Genomic DNA, 22,967 nt, shown 5'->3' on the forward strand with positions numbered 1-22,967 from the left:
ATTTATTATATCTTAAGCTTCGTTCAGTTCAAACCCAATTATTTTTGTGTAATATTAATAAGCCTGTGGAAGCTATCGTCACAAGGAGGTATTATAGTGTGTATTGTGGGGAGAATTAGTGTGTGTGTTGTTTGGGAGTGATATTCGGGAGGATTGTGTGTGCAGAAGGAAGAATGAGTGAGGGGGGAGTAAGGGAGCAGGATTGAATGAGAGGGGGTCATTGAGTGATAGCGGGGAGGGGAGGGAAGAGTGAGGAGAGTGGGTGTAGGAGGGAGCAGTGCAAGAGACCGTCGGGGGCAGAATACATGGTGAGAAGGGAGGCTGCCTAGAAGCATAAAAATCTACTTCACCACTGTTCTGTACTCTCTTCAATACTCTGTGTTACAGATCTCTCTGGCAAGAAATGGGGTCCAATGGCAAAGACTGCTCTAAATAAGATAGTATAAATGAACACAGAGAGAAATTCCAAAGAGTAACCCAAGAAAATACAAGTGAAATCTAATCGTAAGGTAATTAGTCCCATTAAGTGAAATACATAAAGGAATAGTCCATAAAAAAGCACAAAGGAAAAAAATAGGAGTACTTTATTGTGATGTTACATTTCAGAGAATATAAAATTATAGGAAAACAATTCCACTTTGTTCAGAAAACCAGAAAGTCTTGGTCCCAGGTGGACTGAATTTTTATTGCAAATAAGTTCCTTAATACACAAGTAAAGAATATAGTTACTTATTCTATTCTCTACTGTAAGACGTGCCACATTGCCCAATATTTGGGTACAGTGCCCAGATTGTGACCATGCACTACAGAGGTGAGATTCCCCCAACTCCAATTTGCTACACACTCCAAGAGAGATTATTGTGATCAGAGGTGGAATGAGAGGGGTGAGAAGGGTCGCTGCCCAGGGAGTAGCCTGACAGGGGGTACAGAAATCTCTTTTGGTGCATATATTGCGGAGCTGCATTGATTGACTTGTCAATCAGCTCTGCTGCCTATCCCATTGACATCATGATCCGGCACTGTGATCAGCTGCAGCGCTGACCCAGGTGTGTTAGTGCAGCACTTTACAGGGAGGGAACAGAGGTTGTGGATGACAGATGCTGGGGATAGGCCATGAGTACGGGCCAGAGTAAGGTGGAGACTTTCTGTACTCTGCATACAGGACACTGCATGCATGTCTGTGTGTGTGTGTGTGTGTGTGTGTGTGTGTGTGTGTGTATTCCAAGTGTCAGTGTGCATAAGTAAGTGTGCTCTGTAAGTATGCCTGTGTGGCAGGTATAGGGGGGTGGTTCAGCTGGAGGAACTTATCCAGGCACAAAAGCACATAGATGCCCCAGATTATACCACCCCAAATGCTGATAATATCCTGCTGCACTTTACAGAAGATGATGCAGATGTCAGTGGGTGGTGGGTTCATTAAATCCATCCATCATATCATAGCCACACTGTGCATATGATGTACTGAATCAATCACAGGAAGACATCTCCATGGTAGGGGTAGAAGTTAACAGAATATGTCCAGCACTGTGGTGTGTAGCCCATAAATAATAATTGTGCACATTACAGAACATACTTGCAACTGCAAGATCATTTTGCTGCTTGTAGTGTTTGCTCTTGTCCTGTGCAGTGTTGTCGTAGATCCGTCTCTTCAGTGTTCACTGCAATAAAAGTAAGACATTGCATTAATATTACAGAAGTTTGGGAGCTGAAATCCCACTATGCTGCAGACATTTTCCCTTTGCATAAGATTCTTGTGATTATATCTCAATGATGATCAATAACAACTACATCATAACACAGCCGCTCAATACAAAATATGTATTTGCTATCAATGGTCATGGAGGCCAAACGTCACACAATGTACAGATATACTGCTGCGGCCGAGTTTATTCGAGCATTTGCCCGTTCTTGGCCGCAGCAGTAACCTGGCGCGCGCCGGAGGGTGCCGGGCGCACGCCGAAGCAGCGGAGGAGCGCCCTCCGATCGGGGCTTTCTCCCTTCCGCTGCCGGGTCCGTCGGGTCCCCCGGAACCCCCTGCCGCTGTCCCCCACATCGCGGGACACCAGTGCTCCCTCGGGGAGCCCTGGACGCGCGTGCAGGGGGCGCAGGAACCCGATGACGCGTGACCGTGCATCGGTGATGCGCGGCACGCTGAGGGAGTGCGGCTAGCACGCCGGGGCATCCCCCGGCTTGCGGTGCTAGCCGTGCTTCAATAAAACGTGTCGGTAGTGTAGCAAGGATTATTTCTTCCTCTGGTGCATTATGATGGGATGTGTTGTAAGATTCTGCATTATTAGCATCACTGAATCTTTTGGAAACTGAGTAATATTCTATGTTTTAATGCAATATTATGGATGATCAGCCGGTAAAATAAAGCTTACTGTATCTGTAGCCATGCTCTACCCATGATGTGCTGAATCAATGACTGCAGAGTGATTCAGAGTGGTAAACATGACTGGAACTCATCTCTGAATAGAGGACAGAACAGCAGTGCAGAGTAGGAGGTGAATGTATCTCAAATGGAAGACTTAGTAGCTGTGTGGGGAGTAGACAGTACAGACTGATCAAATAAATAGTTAAAGGAGTATCTTCAACATTACTTGGCTTTGTTATCAACATTGAAGTTTCTCTTGTTTTTTCTGTTCTTTAAATCACTACTACTGATGCCATGTGTAACCTGTACTGAGAGATATACTCTACTGGCCTAGATGAAACCATATGATGCAAACAGGATTCATCCCACTCCAGATTCATATGATTGCACCACTTCAACCTTTAATAAAACACATAGAACTACAGCAGTGCGCTACTGCACATGTTCTTGTTATGAATGGTAGTAGATGTGGTCCTTGGGTCAATACTTCATACAGCAGCCACACTCTACTCATGATGTATTGAATCAACAAAAACCTGCATGGTACAGATCACAGGAAGGGTAGAGTAGAGGGGAATATGTCCAATGCGAAACCCTTAGCAGCTGGATTGTGTGGAGTCAACAAAATGACAAATACTAAATGAGAAATATACACATTGCTTATCTGTCTCTGTGTAGTCATTTTCCTCCTCTTCAACGGTCTTTCAAAATTTCTCTTCTGACAGAAAAGAAACACATGGCTTCAATATTCACTGTTCTTCCCTCCTGAAATAAAAGTTAAGCATTGCATGGTTATGATCATACATACAATGAACCTTGCGCCAAACCATGTGATCCAAAGTAAATCCACCTCCCTCCCATAGCTGTGTTCCTTCTAGAGCTTCTACCACACAAGTCATTAATGTTCGTGACACTGTACTGCAGTCACAGTCTGCACACAAAGTACTGAATCAATTACATCACACTGAAAAGGCAGTCTACATGATGCAATAGTTAACCATAATAACTCTGTCATGCAAATGACAGGAAAACCTATATGTATATCATTAGGGGAGAGGGGAAAAATAATTAAAAAATAAGTGCGACAAATAAAAACAGATTATAGGAAAGTAAATCCTTGCCCTGGGAACTTTACAATCTAATAGAAATGTTAGAAGATTTAAAGAGAGGCAGCAGTTGGGGGAAGAAGTGCAGTAGATGACAATGCTTGTCCTTAATGGTGGGTACAATTAGTAGAAAGCACATCTTGGGAACAATAGTTGTTAGCAGTGACTGTGGGTGTGGGACAGTAGCCACGAGTCAAAGTTTTTTAAATGCTTGATTTAAGTCGTGAATTTTAAGATTGGTCTTACATGTGGGTGGAAGAGGTTATGTTGGCATATACTGAGTGTGAGGAAGTTTCACATGTACGGTGCAGTGATGGAAAATGGTTTCAGGCAAGTGAGAGAACAGTAGAGGTGAAAGAAGTTTACAGGAGACAGTTATGGTTATAGTGCAAGAGACAAGCAAGGGCATAACGAGAGATCAAAGATGATATGCAAGAAGGAGCAGATTAATGGAGAGCCTTAACAAAAAGGTAAGGAGGAGAACTTTGTAGGTGATACAAAAACTTGATGGGATGCCAGGACAGGGATTTAAGGAGATGAGCAGAGACTGTTGTGGGAGAAAGTGAGATAATTCAAGCAGCAGAGTTTTGCATAGGAGAAAGTTGTGAAGCATGGAGGCCTGTTAGTAGTATGTTAAAATAACCTATAGGATAACAGTATACATTGGAGTTTTAGCAGTAGGTTGAGAGGGGAAAGGGAAGATCTTGGCAATATTACAGAGAAAGAGGCAACACATTTTACCCATAGCCGTGCATGTGAATGGAGATGGAATTGAAGAGCCAAATGTTACTCCTATGCAACATGTTTGATGACAAGATAGATGGTAGTACTGTTTACTGTGATGGAGAAAGGGGATAATATGAGCCCAGTGTTAGACATTAAGTTTAAGGCAGTGGAGTGCCATCCATGAGCATATAGCCAGGAGACAATCCAAGAGTAGGGACTGGATTGCAGGAGTGAGAACAGGGGTGGATAGATTTGTGTGTGTATCATCCGCATAGAGATTATATCTAAGGCCAAAAGCATTGATGAAGTCACCAAATGATAGTATGTAGAGAGAAAGAGAGATCTCAGAACAGAGCCCTGATGTATACCCACAGACAGATCAATAGAAGACGAAGACATGTTAGCAACAGAGATGGAGAATGTGTGACAGGAAAGTTATGATGAAAACCAGGATAGAACTTTGTTACTGATACCAAGAGAGAGTTTAGAATATGAAGGAGGAGAGTGATTGAGAGCATCAAAACGCAGCCGATAGATCAAGTAGGATTAGTAGGGAAAAACCTTGGGAATTAGCTTTAAGCACAGTCTGTAGAACGTGCTGTACGAAAGGCAGGTTGTAAAGGATCCAGGAGGGCATGTGATTTAAGAATGTTGACACTAGCAATTAGAAGGCAAACAGCATGAGGGATACAGAGCGGTAGTTAGTAAGGCACATAGGGTGTAGTTTGTTTCTGACAAAAGGGTGACCGCTACAGGCTTAAAGTAAGAGGGCAAAAATCCAGAGAATAGGGAGAAATTGAAGATGTGGGTGAGAGTGGGGACTAAGAGATGCAGTAAGGTGTGAGGGGATACGATCTAGAGGGCATGTGGTAGAGGGAGAATAGAAGATGATTAGCTTCCAGCTCTGTAAGAGAAGAAAAGGAGTCAAGTGCAGAAGGAGATTTGGGTAGAAGGAGAGAAGGGGGAAGGGACAGAAGGAATCTCCTTTTGGGTGGCATCCACCTTGCCTCTGAAGTAGTCAAATGCTTGAGGAGAAGTGAAGGAAGGATGGCAAGTGGGAGGAGAAGGTCAGTGGAGGGAGTCAAATACAGAGAAAAAAAACAGCGTAAATTAAATTTGAGTGTTGATGAGTGTGGAAAAAAGTAGTTTATTTAGCCCTAGAGAGCAGCTTTATACAGGACAGGAGACATTTTTACTGTAGAAAAATCAAACAAAGTGTGAGATTTCCTCCGTAGGTATTAAGAACAGCGAGTGGAAGTGTGATGAGTGTGTTTGGGAATTTAGCCAAAGGTGTGGGTTAGAGGGATGAGTGTGTCAGAGCCTATAGGGGGCATATAGATAGGAGGATAGCATTGTAAGAGTTAATAAGATTGTTAGTTTAAGCAGAAAGAAAGAGAGAGAAGAGAGGTTAGAGTAGATGTCAGAGGAGAGTTTAATTAAGCAGAGGCAAATCAGTGGGACAGGTAAGATGCGGTGAGGGGAATGACTGATTGTGACTGATGAGAGCAGAAGAGGTTATGTACAACTAGAGCCTTGTTAGTAAGAGTGGACATTCCAGAGGGCACAGGAGAAGGGAAGAGAAAAGTAAGGAAAGGAATGTGGATTACATTAGATAGGTTAACACTCTTAGTAGGGAGGCCTGATGTGTATATGAGCCGGTCCAAGATTATAAGAGATATCCCCCAACATCAGCGAGCATAGAAGGAGACACAGAGATAGGTGTAGAGAGAGACAGAGATAGGGATATGTAGAGAGAGAAGGGCGTCAAGAGAATGAGACAGATAGGCATAGAGAGAGGAGACATAGAGAGAGGGGGCTTTGAGAGGGGGGCGTAGAGAATGAGGGAAGGTGGAAGAGAATAGGATGTGCAGGAGTGCATTTCATTGAGCAGTGCAGAAATAGCTGCAATAGAGGTCTGTACAAATGGTGCTTTGTGTAGACACATGCAAAGGTAGGGGAAGGAAAGTGTATAGAACATGTGGATAAAAGCAGGAGTGTGGAAGTTAGAGAAATTAGAAAAGTTTTACAGAGGAGTGAGGAAACAGTAAACAGAAAGAACAAGAGAGAGGTTACATTGGGATGACGTGCTGTGGTAGAGAGAAATGCTAGGAGAGAGCCTCCAGATATTAGAGGACATGAATTGAGAGAGCAAATGTATAAATCAAAACCGGAGGGGGAGGTATAGCACGAAAGCTTGCACAGCAGTTGATGAAGATTATAGTCTTAAAGTTGCGTGTACCTGTCAGGGCACTCAAGAAGGTCAATGCTCACAAGTGCAGAGTTCATGAAGAAATGCTGAATCCAGTTCCCCTCCAATTTAATTTTAATATAACTTTTTCATTCTTCATTACTGCAAAAAGCAAACAAAACAAAACCACATTGCATTACTATTTTCAAAATGGATTGAATGACATATTCAACAGTAACTGTGTGATGCCAATATTGCCTTCTCACTCGTAGGCCAGTACGGTCAGGTACCCAGTACTGATAAAACAATAAGTGCCCGTACTAAGTACCAATATGAATTATAAGGAAATGTAAAATCTCCAGGTCTCTCTCCATCTCTGCAACAGATATATGGATAAGCCCATATTAAGGCATCACGTGACCGGAGCCGTCACTGACTGGGTATACGCAAAGATGCAGGGAGATGCAAAGAAAGGGAGGGAGAGAGACAGGGAGAAGATGGGAAACGGAGGGAGGAACGGATGGCAGGCCTCTCTCTTTCACTGGTGCATGCAAGGAGCTGGTCCCAACATCCACAAAGTGTGTGTGTATTATTGGTTGTGTTTTATGGCGGTAGGAGGATAGTGTGTATATTGTGTGTGTGTGGGAGTATTATATTGTGTGTAGGGTATTATAGTGTGTATATTATGTTGAGGTGCAGAGGAGAGTGTTAGATTGGGTATCTTGTGTTAGGGGGTATTGTGTATATTGTGTTTAAGACTATAATATTATTGGGGAGATTATTATTGAGGAGGTATTAAAGTGTGTATTGTGGGGAGTATTAGTGTATGTATTATTTGTGGGTGACAGATGCTGTGGGTAGGCCAAGAGTACGGGCCAGACTAAGGTGGAGACTTTCTGTACTCTGCATACAGGACTCTACATGTACTGCAGAGGTGAAATTCCCCCAACTCCAATTTGCTACACTCTCCAAGAGAGAATATTGTGATCAGAGGTGGAAGATGAGCAGGGTCACTGCCCAGGGAGTAGCCTGTCAGGGGGCATGGAAATCTCTTTTGGTGCGTATGTTGCCACGTGGCATTGATTGACCGGTCAATTAGCACTGCTTCCTATCACAGTGACATGATCCGGTGCTGTGATCGGTTGCAGCGCTGACCAAGGTGTGTTAGTGCAGCAATTTACAGGGAGGGAACAGAGGTTGTGGGTGACAGATGCTGGGGGTAGGCCAAGAGTACGGGCCAGAGCAAGGTGGAGATATTCTGTACTCTGCATGCCCATCCTGCATGCCCAGGACTCTGCATGCATGCCAGTGGCTGTGGGGTGTGTGTGTGTAGGTATGCCAAGTGTCAGTGTGCATAAGTAAGTGTGCTGTGTGTGTAAGTAAGTTTGCCTGTGTGGCAGGAGGTGTAGGGGGGTGGGGGGCGGGGGGCGGTTCAGCTGGAGGACTTTACCCAGCACAAAAGCACATAGATGCCTCTGATTATATCACCCCAAATGCTGATAATATCCTGCTGTAGATGCACTTTACAGAAGATGATACAGATGTCATCAGTGTTTGGTGGGTTCATTAAATCAATCCATCATATAATAGCCACACTGTGCATATGATGTACTGAATCAGTAACACCAATCACAGGAAGACATCTCCATGGTAGGGGTAGTGTTGAAGTTAACAAAATATGTCCAGCACTGTGGTGTGGAGCCCATACATAATAATTGTGCACATTACCAGAACAACATATTGTCAACTGCATGATCATTTTGCTGCTTGTAGTGTATACTCTTGTCCTGTGCAGTGTTGTAGTAGATCCGTCTCTTCGGTGTTCACTGCAATAAAAGTAAGACATTGCATTAATATTACAGAAGTTTGGGGGCTGAAATCCCACTATGCTAATGACAGTTTCCCTTTGCATAAGATTCTTGTGATTATATCTCAATGATGATCAATAACAACTACATCATAACACAGCTGCTCTATACAGAATATGTATTTGCCATCAATGGTCATGGAGGCAATATGTCACACAATGTACATATATAGCAAGGATTATTTCTTCCTCTGGTGTATTATGATGGGAGGGTGAGATTCTGCATTATCAGCATCAGTAAATCTGTAGGAAACTGAGTGATATTCTATTTTTTAATGCAATATTAGGGTAAAATAAAGCTTGCTGTATCTATAGCCATGCTCTACCCATGATGTGCTGAATCAATGACTGCAGAGCGATTTAGAGTGGTAAACATGACTTGAACTCATCTCTGAATAGAGGGTAGCACAGTAGTGCAGAGTAGAAGGTGAATGTATCTCAAATGGAAACCCTTAGCAGCTGTGTGGGGAGTAGACAGTACAGACTGACCAAGTAAATAGTAAAAAGTAGTAACTTCAACATTACTTGGTTTTGTTCTCCACTCCTGTTTTTCTGTTCTTTAAATCACTAATACTGATGCCATATGTAACCTGTACTGAGAGTTATATACTCTACTGGCCTAGATCAAATTAAATGATGCAAACAGGATCCCTCCCACTCAAGATTCATATGATTGCACCACCTCAACCTTTCATAGCAATAACATAGAACTGCAGCAGTGCGCTACTGCACATGTTCTTGTTATGAATGGTAGTAGATGTGGTCCTTGGGTCAGTACTTCATACTGTAGCCACACTCTATTCATGATGTATTGAATCAACAAAAATCTGCATGGTACAGATCACAGGAAGGGGTGGAGTAGAGGTGAATATGTCCAATGCGAAACCCTTAGCAGCCGGATTTTTTGGAGTCAATAAAACGACAAATACTAAATGAGAAATATACACATTGCTTATCTGTCTCTGTGTAGTCATTTTCCTCCTCTTCAACTGTCCTTCAATTTTCTATTTTGCAAGAAAATGAACACATGGCTTCAATATTCACTTCTGTTCTGCAGTCTTTCCTCTTGAAATAAAAAAGTTAAGCATTGCATTATTATTATTATAATTATTATTGACGATACATACAATGAACCTTGCTCCAAACCATGTGATACAAAGCAAATCCACCTCCCTCCCATAGCTGTGCTCCTTCTAGAGCTTCTACCACACAAGTTATTCATGTCAGTGAAACTGTACTGCAGTCCCGGTCTGCACACAATCTACTGAATCAATGACATCACACTGTGTCACACAATGTCATGCTAACGACAGGAAACAATCTTTGTATATATCTTTGTATATATAATAATAATAATGATAATAATAATAAAAAAAATAAGACAGGACAGACACTCCTACATTGCAATCAATAGAAAATAACTGGGACAGGCACTTCAAGGATGCATACGGTCCCGGATAAACTGTAGCTACCTATACACGTGTGCCTTGTCTCTAGACTCTGCATATATCTCTATTTATATACCACCCATTGTGTACTCAGCGCTTTACAAGAGAGACCAAAAAGTACAGGAAATTATTATACAATAAGTTCAACAAACAAAAACAGACAATAGGAAAGTAAATCCCTGTCCTGGGTAGTTTACAATCTAAGAGAAATGTAAGGAGACTTACAGAGAGACAACAGGTGGGGGAACAAGTGCAGTAGATGACAATGCTTGTCCTTAATGGTGGGTACTTGTAGTATAAAGCACTTCTTGGGAACAATAGTTAGTGACTGAATGAGTGACAGTAGCAACGAGTAAAAGCTATTGAAATGCTTCATTTAAGTTGTGAATTTTAAGGTTGATCTTAAATGTGGGTGGAAGAGGGTATGTTGGCATATACTGAGTGTGTGTGAGTTTCACAGGTAAATTGATGGGAAAGGGTTTCAGGCAAGAGAGCGAGTGCGCAGTAGAGGTGTAAGAAGTATAATGGAGACAGTTATTAGTAGAGCTTAGGAGACGAGGAAGGGCATAACGAGACCAAAGATGATATGTAGGAAGGAGCAGATGAATAGAGAATAGTGTTGGACTGGGTCCTCAACTATAAAAAAATGGGTAACGGGTATCCGGCCAAAATGAAAGGTTCTACCCGGTCGGGTACACGGTTTGGCACTTACCTTCCGGGTGGCAGTGACATCTAGGATCAGCAGCAGTCCTGTGACGGTGGCAGCATCTGTGGTGTCTTCAGCCGGCGGGGGAGCTGCAGGCTCACAGACACAGCTTACCTGCTTCGGTGCTGTGGAAGTGATTCCTGCAGCTCCCCCCGCCAGGTGAAGACACCTCTGATGCTGCCAACATCAGAGGACTGCTGCTGCTGATCCTAGATGTCTTAGGAAAGGTAAGTATAAAAGATTATTTCCAGCTGCCCTGACATTACCCGACGCCGGGTATTACCCGGCCAAGTCCACTTCTCAGTGGCCGGTTTCGAGTAATGTCCGGGTAGCTGGAAATGTGTTGGGTAACGCCGGGTACTCGGTACACCACTAATAGAGTACCTTAACAAAAAGGTAAGGAGGAGAACTTTGTAGGTGATCTGAAACTTGATGGGAAGCAAGGAGAGGGATTTAAGGAGGAGGAGGAGATGAGCAGATACTGTTGTGGGAGAAAGGGAAATTATTCAAGCAGCAGAGTTTTGGATAGATTGCAAATGAGAAAGTTGTGAAGCAGGGAGCCCTGTTAGCAGTATGTTAACCCATACGATAAGGGCATGCATTGGCGTTTTAGCAGTAGATTGACAGAGAAAAGGGCAAATCTTGGAAATATTACAGAGAAAGAATCGACAAACTTTAGCCAGTGTCGTGAATGAAGATGGAAAGGGAAGAGTCAAATGTTACTCCTAGGCAATGTGCTTTCATGACAGGATGATGGTAGTACTGTTTACTGCGATGGAGAAAGGTGATATTAGGCCAGATTTAGGGGGAAATATGAGGAGCTCAGTTTTAGACATTAGGTTTAAGGCAGAAGAGTGTCATCCATGGAGGATATAGCCAGGAGGCGACCCGAAACTAGGAACTAAATTGCAGGAGTGACGGTAGGGTGGATAGGTGTGTGTATCATCTGCATAGAGATGATATCAAGGGCCAAAATAGTTGATAAGGTCAACTAGTGATAGTATGTAGTGAGAGAGGTCCCAGAACAGAGTCCTGAGGTATACCAACAGACAAAACAACAGGAGACAAAGACACGTTAGCAACAGAGATGGAGAATGTGTGATGGAGAAGTATGATGAAAACCAGGATATAAGTTTGCTGCGGATACGAAGAAAGAGTTTAGAATATGAATGAGAAGAGTGATTGACAGTATCAAAAGCAGAAGAGAGATCAAGCAGGATTAGTAAGTAAAATGGACCTTGGGAATTTTCTTTATGTACATAATTGGTTACATTGGGAAAGGCAGATTGTGAAGGGCCCAGAGGAGCATGTGATTTAAGAATGTTGATCAAACGGGAGATCACAAGACGTTCTAGCAATTAGGAGGCAAATGGTAGGACGGATACAGGGCGATAGTTAGAAATTCACACAAGGTCAAGGTTATTTTTGAGAATAGGGGTGACCACTGCATGCTTAAAAGGAAGAGTTGAAAGAGCCAAAGGATATGGAGGAATTGAAGATGTGGGTGAGAGTGAGAATATAGGATTGAGAGGGCATGTGGTAGAGGGAGAAGAGAAGATCAGGTTCCAGCTTTGTGACAGGAGAAAAGGAGTCAAGAGTGCAATGAGATCTAGATAGAAAAAGAGAGAGGGGGAAGGGAGAGAACGAATCTACTTGTGGATGGCATCCACCTTGCCTCAAGTGAGCAAAGGCTTGAGGAGAAATAAAGGATGGATGTTAAGTGGGAGGAGAAAGTCAGTGGTGTGACTCAAATACATAGAAGACAGTGTGAATGAAATTGGAGTGTTGATGAGTGAGGAAAAAGTAGTGTTTGACCTTAAAAAAAGGAGCAGAGTTTTACAGAACAGGACAAAGGTTTAGTGTAGAAAATCAGACTGTGAGATTTCCTCCATAGGTGTTAAGAGCAGCAGTGTGATGTGATGAAGTGTGATGAGAGCGTGCTTGTGAATTAAACCAATGCATGGGTTAGGCTGCGTCTATAGTAAGCACGCAACAGAAGGCAAAGTTAGCGCATGCCTGTCGCTCCAGCAATCCCTGCACTGAGGTCCGAGGCGACGGGGAGGCCCTGCATCGCTCGCACGCACTGTGGACGACCAAGCGTGTGCCCATGATAATCACGGCCTTAGAGGGATGAGTGTGTCAGAGCCTAGAAGGGGCATATAGATGATGGAGGAGGAGGGAGGAGGAGATGATAGCATTGTAAGAGTTAACAAGATAGTTAGTTTAAGCAGAAAGTGAGGAGAGGTTAGAGATAAGGGTAGATGTCAGAGGAGAGAGTTCAATTAAGCTGAGGTATCGAGTAGGACAGGGGTGAGGGGAATGAGAAGTGGTGGACATTCCAGAGGGCACGTGAGAAGGGAAGAGTAAAGTGAGACAAGGAATGTGGATTACATTAGATGGGTTAATACGCTTAGCAGGGAGGTGGAGAGAGAGGCAAGAGGCAGAGGGTGGTGTAGGGGTAGAGGAAGAGATGTTGCATGTACCTTGTCAGAACATTAAAGAACGTCAATTCACACTGGTGCAGAGTTGATGATGAAATGCTGAATCCAGTTCACGTCCAATTCAATTTTAACAGAACTTTTTCATTCTTCATTACTGCAAAAAAAAAAGTAAAAAACAATGCATTACTATTTTCAAAATGGATTGAATTCCCCCAACAATGACTATGTGTTACCAATATATCCCTCTCAGTCCCACTGCAGCATATACTGTACCAGTGTGAAAGTAGGAAGGTACACAGTACCGGTAAAACAATACGTGCCGGTACTATGCACCATATGAATTATAAGGGGATGTAAATCTCCCAGTCTCTCTCCATATCCGCAACAGAGCGGGCTCCGGTCAGTGGCATGGATGCCCATATATGGGTATGCTCATATTTGGGCATCCCATGTCACTGACCGGAGCCGGCTCTGAGTATAGGGATATATGCGGAGACGCAGAGGTGCAAGGAAATGGGAGGAGGCACGGTGAGAAACAGGGAGAGACCACAGGAAGATAGAGGGCAACAACTTCCACAAGGTACTTGTATGGGTATAATTGTTTGTATTTTGTGCAGAGGGGGTAATTTCAGATAAAATACAATTCTCCACCCTCTACGAAACAATTCCACTTTGTTCAGTAAGCCAGAAAGTCTTGGTCCCATGTGGACTGAATTTAATGCAAATAAGGTCCTTAATACACAAGTAAAGAATAAAGTTACTTATTCTCTACTGTAAGAAGTGCCACATTGCCCACTATTTGGGTCCTGTGCCCAGATTGTGACCATGCATGGCAGAGGTGAGATTCCCCCAACTCCAATTTGCTACACTCTCCAAGAGAGATAATTGTGATCAGAGGTGGAACTAGGGGAGGGTGTGAGCAGGGTCACTGCCCAGGGAGTAACCTGACTGGGGGCACGGAAATCTCATTTAGTGCATATGTTGCGGCACTGCATTGATTGACCGGTCAATCTGCACTGCTGCCTGTCACAGTGACATCCTGATCGGGCACTGTGATCAGCTATAGCACTGACCCAGGTGAGATAGTTCAGCACTTTACAAGGAGGGAACAGATGTTGTGGGTGACAGATGCTGGAGGTAGGCCAAGACTGTTGGCCAGAGTAACGTGGAGACTTACTGCACTCTGCATGCCCATCCTCTCCCTGACATCAGGGGAAGGAAGTGGCCCTGGGGTGTGTGTAGGTATGCCAGATGTCAGTGTATGCATAAGTAAGTATGCCTGTGTAGTGGGAGGTGTAGGGGCGTTAAGCTGGAGGACTTAAAACAGGCACAAAAGCACATAGATACCTCTGATTATACCGCACCAAATGCTGATAATATCATGCTGTAGCTGCACTTTACAGAAGATGATGCAGATGTCATCATTGGTTGGTGGGTTCATTAAATCAATCCATCATATCATAACCACACTGTGCATATGATGTACTGAATCAGTAACACCAGGAAGACATCTCCATGTTAGGAGTAGAGTTGAAGTTAACAGAATATGTCCAGCACTGTGGTGTGTAGCCCATAAATAATAATTGTGCACATTACCAGAACAACATACTGTCAACTGCAAGATCATTTTGCTGCTTGTAGCGTATGCTCATCCTGTACAGTGTTGTAGTAGATCCGTCTCTTCAGTGTTCACTGCAACAAAAGTAAGACATTGCATTAATATTACAGACGTTTGGGGGCTGAAATCTCACTTCGCTGCGGACAATTTCCCTTTGCATAAGATTCTTGTGATTATGTCAATGATGATCAATAACTGCATCATAACACAGCCGCTCTATACAGAAGATGTACTTGCTCTCAATGGTCATGGAGGTAATACGTCACACAATGTACAGATATAGCAAGGATTATTTCTCCCACTGGTGCATTATGGCATTATGATGGGAAATGTTGTGAGATTCTGCATTATCAGCATCACTGAATCTTTTGGAAATTAAGTGATATTCTATGTTTTAATGCAATATTATGGATGATCAGCCGGTAAAATAATAATAGCTTGCTGTATCTGTAGCCATGCTCTACCCATGATGTGCTGAACCAATGACTGCAGAGAGATTCAGAGTGGTAAACATGACTGGAACGCATCTCTGAATAATGGGCAGCAAAGCAGTGCAGAATAGGAGGTGAAAGTATTTAAAATGGAAGATCCTTAGCAGCTGTGTGGGGAGTAGACAGTACAGACTGACCAAGTAAATGGTAAAAGGAGTAACTTCAACATTACTTGGCTTTGTTCTCCACATTGAAGCTTTCCTCCTCTTTAAATCACTAATACTGATGCCATGTGTAACCTGTACTGAAAGTTATATAATCTACTGGCCTAGATGAAACCATATGATGCAAACAGGATCCATCCCACTCCAGATTCATAGAATTGAACCACCTCAACCTTTCATAACAATCACATAGAACTGCAGCTGTGCGCTACTGCACATGTTCTTGTTATGAATGGTAGTAGATGTGGTCCTTGGGTCTTTACTTCATACTGTAGCCACCCTCTACTCATGATGTATTGAATCAACGAAAACTTGCATGGTTCAGATCACAGGAAGGGGTAGAGTAGAGATGAAAATATTCAATGTGAAACCCGTAGCAGCCGGATTGTGTGGAGTCAATAAAACGACAAATACTAAATGGTAAATGAGAAATATACACATTGCTTATCTGTCTCTGTGTAGTAATTTTCCTTCTCTTCAACTGTCCTTCAAATTTTCTCTTTTGCAAGAAAAGGAACACATGGCTTCAATATTCACTTCTGTTCTGCAGTCATCCCTCCTAAAATAAAAGTTAAGCATTGCATTGTTATTATGATAATACATACAATAAACCTTGCTCCAAACCATTTGATGCAAAGCAAATCCACCTCCCACCCACAGCTGTGCTCCTTCTAGAGCATGCATGTCAAACTCCAGTCCTCGAGGGTCCCAAACAGGCCAGGTTTTCAGTAGGGATATCCTGAAAACCTGGCCTGTTTGCTGCCCTCGAGGACTGGAGTTTGACATCCTTGTTCTTGAGCTTCTACCACGCAAGTCATCCATGTGAGTGACACTGTACTGCAGTCCTGGTCTGCACACAATCTACTGAATCAATGACATCACACTGTAAAGGCAATCTACAAGATGTATTAGTTGTCCACACTTCCGAAATGTTACTTTTATGTCCAAATCACTTATTCCCATGACCTGATATTTGTATTTGTTATTTATAGGATTGTCACAAAGAGTTGATGAGGTCACCAAATGATAGTATGTAGAGAGAAAGAGAGATCTCAGAACAGAGCCCTGATGTATACCCACAGACAGATCAATAGAAGACGAAGACATGTTAGCAACAGAGATGGAGAATGTGTGACAGGAAAGTTATGATGAAAACCAGGATAGAACTGTGTTACGGATACCAAGAGAGAGTTTAGAATATGAAGGAGGAGAGTGATTGAGAGCATCAAACGCAGCAGATAGATCAAGTAGGATTAGTAGGGAAAAGTGACCTTGGGAATTTGCTTTAAGCACAGTCTGTAGAACGAGCTGTACGAAAGGCAGGTTGTAAAGGATCCAGGAGGGCATGTGATTTAAGAATGTTGACATTCTAGCAATTAGGAGACAAACAGCAGGAGGGATACAGGGCGGTAGTTAGTAAGGCACATAGGGTGTAGGTTGTTTCTGAGAAAAGGGTGACCACTACAGGCTTAAAGTAAGAGGGTAAAGAGCCAGAGAATAGGGAGGAATTGAAGATGTGGGTGAGAGTGGGGACTAAGAGATGCAGTAAGGTGTGAGGGGATACGATCTAGAGGGCATGTGGTAGAGGGAGAAGAGAAGATGATTAGCTTCCAGCTCTGTAAGAGAAGAAAAGGAGTCAAATGCAGAAGGAGAATTAGGTAGAAGGAGAGAAGGGGGAAGGGACAGAAGGAATCTCCTTGTGGGTGGCATCCACCTTGCCTCTGAAGTAGTCAAATGCTTGAGGAGAAGTGAAGGAAGGATGGCAAGTGTGAGGAGAAGGTTAGTGGAGGGAGTCAAATACAGGGAAAAAAAGACAGCGTAAATTAAATTTGAGTGTTGATGAATGTGAAAAAAAAGTAGTGTGGTTTGGCCCCAGAGAGCAGCTTTATACAGGACTGGAGACATTTTTACTGTAGAAAAATCAAATATCAATTGTGTGATTTCCTTCATAGGCATTAAGAACAGCGAGTGGAAGTGTGATGAACATGTTTGGGAATTTAGCCAAGGGTGTGGGCTAGAGGGACAAGTGTGTCAGAGCCTAGAGGGGGCATATAGATAGGAGGATAGCATTGTAAGAGTTAATAAGATTGTTAGTTTAAGCGGAAAGAGAGAGAGAGCAGAGAGGTTAGAGTAGATGTCAGAGGAGAGTTTAATTAAGCAGAGGCAAATCAGTGGGACAGGTAAGATGGGGTGAGGGGAATGACTGATTGTGAATGATGAGAGCAGAAGAGGTCATGTACAACTAGAGCCTTGTTAGTCAGAGAACGGACATTCCAGATGGCATAGGAGAAGGGAAGAGAAAAGTAAGGAAAGGAATGTGGATTACATTAGATAGGTTAACACTCTTAGCAGGGAGGCAGAGGCAGGGAGGCCCGATGTGTATATGAGCAGGTTCAAGATTATAAGAGATATCCCACACATCAGCAAACATAGAAGGAGACACAGAGATAGGTGTAGAGAGAGACAGAGATAGCTCTATGTAGAGAGAGAGGGACGTAGAGAGAATGAGACAGATAGGCGCAGAGAGAGGGGGCGCAGAGAGAGGAGGCGCCAAAAGAGGGGGCGCAGAGAGAGGGGGCACAGAGAATAGGATATTAAAGAGTGCTTTTCATTGAGCAGTGCAGAAATAGCTGCAATAGAGGTCTGTACAAATGGTGCAGTGTGTAGACACATGCAAAGGTAGGGGAAGGAAAGAGGAGAACATGTGGATAAAAGCAGGAGTGTGGAAGTTAGAGAAATTAGAAAAGTTTAACAGAGGAGTGAGGAAACAGCAAGCAGAAAGAACAAGAGAGAGGTTACATTGGGATGACGTTCTGTGGTAAAGAGAAAATGCTAGGAGAGAGCTTTCAAATATTAGAGGACATGAATTGAGGGAGCAAATGTATAAATCAAAACCTGAGGGGGAGGTATAGCACGAAAGCTTGCACAGCAGATTATAGTCTTAATGTTGCGTGTACCTGTCAGGGTATTCAAGAAGTTAAATTCTCACAAGTGCAGAGTTCATGATGAAATGCTGAATCTAGTCCCCCTCCAATTTAATTTTAATATAACTTTTCCATTCTTCATTACTGCAAAAAGCAAACAAAACAAAACCACATTGCATTACTATTTTCAAAATGGATTGAATGGCATATTCAACAGTGACTGTGTGATGCCAATATTCCCCACTCACTCGTAGTGAAGCACATATTGTACTAGTGTTGAAAGTAGGCCGGTAGAGTCAGGTACGCAGTACTGATAAAACAATAAGTGCCCGTCGTAAGTACCAGCTCCGCAACAGTGCGGGCATCACATTAGTGACGTGGATGAACATATATGGATAAGCCCATATTAAGGCATCACGTGACCAGAGCCGTCACTGACTGGGTATACGTAAAGACGCAGGGAGATGCAAGGAAAGGGAGGGAGAGAGACAGGGAGAAGATGTGAAACGGAGGAAGGCACGGATGGAGGGAGTTCTTCCGAGCTTCTGCGGGCCTCTCTCTTTCACTGGTGCATGCCGGGAGCTGGTCCCAACATCCACAAAGTGTGTGTGTATTATTGGTTGTATTTTATGGGGGTAGGAGGGTAGTGTGTATATTGTGTGTGTGGGAGTATTATATTGTGTGTAGAGGTGCAGAGGAGAGTACTAGATTGTGTATCTTGTGTAAGGGTGTTGTGTATATTGTGTTTGGAGCTATAATATTATTGGGGAGATTAGTATTGAGGAGGTATTATAGTGTGTATTGTGGGGAGTATTAGTGTGTGTATTGTTTGTGGGTGACAGATGCTGGGGGTATGCAGCAATCCCTGCACTGAGGTCCGAGGCGGCTCTGCATCGCTCGCACGCACTGTGGACGACCAAGCATGTGCCCATGATAATCATGGCCTTAGAGGGATGAGTGTGTCAGAGCCTAGAAGGGGTATATATATAATGGAGGAGGGAGGAGGAAGGAGGAGGAGGGAGGAGGAGATGATAGCATTGTAAAAGTTAACAAGATAGTTAGTTTAAGCAGAAAGTGAGGAGAGGTTAGAGATAAGGGTAGATGTCAGAGGAGAGAGTTCAATTAAGCTGAGGTATCGAGTAGGACAGGGGTGAGGGGAATGAGAGGTGGTGGATGAGAGCAGAAGAGGTCATGTACAAATAGACCTTGTTAGTCAGAGAGCAGTCATTCCAGAGGGCACGTGAGAAGTGAAGAGTAAAGTGAGACATGGAATGTGGATTACATTAGATGGGTTAATACGCTTAGCAGGGAGGTGGAGAGAGAGAGGCAAGAGGCAGAGAGTGGTGCAGGGGTTGAGGAAGAGATGTTGCATGTACCTTATCAGAACATTAAAGAACATCAATTCACACTGGTGCAGAGTTGATGATGAATCCAGTTCACCTCCAATTCAATTTTAACAGAAATGTTTCATTCTTCATTACTGAAAAAAAGGAAAAGTAAAAAACATTTCATTACTATTTTCAAAATGGATTGAATTCCCCCAACAATGACTATGTGTTACCAATATATCCCTCTCAGTCCCACTGCAGCATATACTGTACCAGTGTGAAAGTAGGAAGGTACACAGTACCGGTAAAACAATACGTGCCGGTACTATGCACCATATGAATTATAAGGGGATGTAAATCTCCCAGTCTCTCTCCATATCCGCAACAGAGCGGGCTCCGGTCAGTGGCATGGATGCCCATATATGGGTATGCTCATATTTGGTCATCCCATGTCACTGACCGCAGCCGGCTCTGAGTATAGGGATATATGCGGAGACGCAGAGGTGCAAGGAAATGGGAGGAGGCACGGTGAGAAACAGGTAGAGACCACAGGAAGATAGAGGGCAACAACTTCCACAAGGTACTTGTATGGGTATAATTGTTTGTATTTTGTGCAGAGGGGGTAATTTCAGATAAAATACAATTCTCCACCCTCTACGAAACAATTCCACTTTGTTCAGTAAGCCAGAAAGTCTTGGTCCCATGTGGACTGAATTTAATGCAAATAAGGTCCTTAATACACAAGTAAAGAATAAAGTTACTTATTCTCTACTGTAAGAAGTGCCACATTGCCCACTATTTGGGTCCTGTGCCCAGATTGTGACCATGCATGGCAGAGGTGAGATTCCCCCAACTCCAATTTGCTACACTCTCCAAGAGAGATAATTGTGATCAGAGGTGGAACTAGGGGAGGGTGTGAGCAGGGTCACTGCCCAGGGAGTAACCTGACTGGGGGCACGGAAATCTCATTTAGTGCATATGTTGCGGCACTGCATTGATTGACCGGTCAATCTGCACTGCTGCCTGTCACAGTGACATCCTGATCGGGCACTGTGATCAGCTATAGCACTGACCCAGGTGAGATAGTTCAGCACTTTACAAGGAGGGAACAGATGTTGTGGGTGACAGATGCTGGAGGTAGGCCAAGACTGTTGGCCAGAGTAACGTGGAGACTTACTGCACTCTGCATGCCCATCCTCTCCCTGACATCAGGGGAAGGAAGTGGCCCTGGGGTGTGTGTAGGTATGCCAGATGTCAGTGTATGCATAAGTAAGTATGCCTGTGTAGTGGGAGGTGTAGGGGCGTTAAGCTGGAGGACTTAAAACAGGCACAAAAGCACATAGATACCTCTGATTATACCGCACCAAATGCTGATAATATCATGCTGTAGCTGCACTTTACAGAAGATGATGCAGATGTCATCATTGGTTGGTGGGTTCATTAAATCAATCCATCATATCATAACCACACTGTGCATATGATGTACTGAATCAGTAACACCAGGAAGACATCTCCATGTTAGGAGTAGAGTTGAAGTTAACAGAATATGTCCAGCACTGTGGTGTGTAGCCCATAAATAATAATTGTGCACATTACCAGAACAACATACTGTCAACGGCAAGATCATTTTGCTGCTTGTAGCGTATGCTCATCCTGTACAGTGTTGTAGTAGATCCGTCTCTTCAGTGTTCACTGCAACAAAAGTAAGACATTGCATTAATATTACAGACGTTTGGGGGCTGAAATCTCACTTCGCTGCGGACAATTTCCCTTTGCATAAGATTCTTGTGATTATGTCAATGATGATCAATAACTGCATCATAACACAGCCGCTCTATACAGAAGATGTACTTGCTCTCAATGGTCATGGAGGTAATACGTCACACAATGTACAGATATAGCAAGGATTATTTCTCCCACTGGTGCATTATGGCATTATGATGGGAAATGTTGTGAGATTCTGCATTATCAGCATCACTGAATCTTTTGGAAATTAAGTGATATTCTATGTTTTAATGCAATATTATGGATGATCAGCCGGTAAAATAATAATAGCTTGCTGTATCTGTAGCCATGCTCTACCCATGATGTGCTGAACCAATGACTGCAGAGAGATTCAGAGTGGTAAACATGACTGGAACGCATCTCTGAATAATGGGCAGCAAAGCAGTGCAGAATAGGAGGTGAAAGTATTTAAAATGGAAGATCCTTAGCAGCTGTGTGGGGAGTAGACAGTACAGACTGACCAAGTAAATGGTAAAAGGAGTAACTTCAACATTACTTGGCTTTGTTCTCCACATTGAAGCTTTCCTCCTCTTTAAATCACTAATACTGATGCCATGTGTAACCTGTACTGAAAGTTATATAATCTACTGGCCTAGATGAAACCATATGATGCAAACAGGATCCATCCCACTCCAGATTCATAGAATTGAACCACCTCAACCTTTCATAACAATCACATAGAACTGCAGCTGTGCGCTACTGCACATGTTCTTGTTATGAATGGTAGTAGATGTGGTCCTTGGGTCTTTACTTCATACTGTAGCCACCCTCTACTCATGATGTATTGAATCAACGAAAACTTGCATGGTTCAGATCACAGGAAGGGGTAGAGTAGAGATGAAAATATTCAATGTGAAACCCGTAGCAGCCGGATTGTGTGGAGTCAATAAAACGACAAATACTAAATGGTAAATGAGAAATATACACATTGCTTATCTGTCTCTGTGTAGTAATTTTCCTTCTCTTCAACTGTCCTTCAAATTTTCTCTTTTGCAAGAAAAGGAACACATGGCTTCAATATTCACTTCTGTTCTGCAGTCATCCCTCCTGAAATAAAAGTTAAGCATTGCATTGTTATTATGATAATACATACAATAAACCTTGCTCCAAACCATTTGATGCAAAGCAAATCCACCTCCCACCCACAGCTGTGCTCCTTCTAGAGCATGCATGTCAAACTCCAGTCCTCGAGGGTCCCAAACAGGCCAGGTTTTCAGTAGGGATATCCTGAAAACCTGGCCTGTTTGCTGCCCTCGAGGACTGGAGTTTGACATCCTTGTTCTTGAGCTTCTACCACGCAAGTCATCCATGTGAGTGACACTGTACTGCAGTCCTGGTCTGCACACAATCTACTGAATCAATGACATCACACTGTAAAGGCAATCTACAAGATGTATTAGTTGTCCACACTTCCGAAATGTTACTTTTATGTCCAAATCACTTATTCCCATGACCTGATATTTGTATTTGTTATTTATAGGATTGTCACAAAGAGTTGATGAGGTCACCAAATGATAGTATGTAGAGAGAAAGAGAGATCTCAGAACAGAGCCCTGATGTATACCCACAGACAGATCAATAGAAGACGAAGACATGTTAGCAACAGAGATGGAGAATGTGTGACAGGAAAGTTATGATGAAAACCAGGATAGAACTGTGTTACGGATACCAAGAGAGAGTTTAGAATATGAAGGAGGAGAGTGATTGAGAGCATCAAACGCAGCAGATAGATCAAGTAGGATTAGTAGGGAAAAGTGACCTTGGGAATTTGCTTTAAGCACAGTCTGTAGAACGAGCTGTA

General features: G+C 43.1%; 1 long non-coding RNA gene across 1 annotated transcript; it reads right to left on the reverse strand.

Moving 5' to 3' along the window:
• Positions 1-702: 702 nt before the first annotated feature.
• Positions 703-22,210, reverse strand: LOC142486170 (uncharacterized). The gene is made up of 8 exons (XR_012798833.1): positions 22,094-22,210; positions 20,978-21,073; positions 12,899-13,010; positions 9,207-9,326; positions 8,123-8,220; positions 6,446-6,556; positions 3,030-3,139; positions 703-1,658 (listed from the first exon to the last, which is right to left on the reverse strand). It is a non-coding gene; the product is annotated as an uncharacterized LOC142486170 (long non-coding RNA).
• Between the last annotated feature and the right edge of the window lie 757 nt (positions 22,211-22,967).

Source organism: Ascaphus truei, unplaced genomic scaffold (assembly GCF_040206685.1).
Source record: "Ascaphus truei isolate aAscTru1 unplaced genomic scaffold, aAscTru1.hap1 HAP1_SCAFFOLD_762, whole genome shotgun sequence".
NCBI classification, from domain to species: domain Eukaryota; kingdom Metazoa; phylum Chordata; class Amphibia; order Anura; family Ascaphidae; genus Ascaphus; species Ascaphus truei.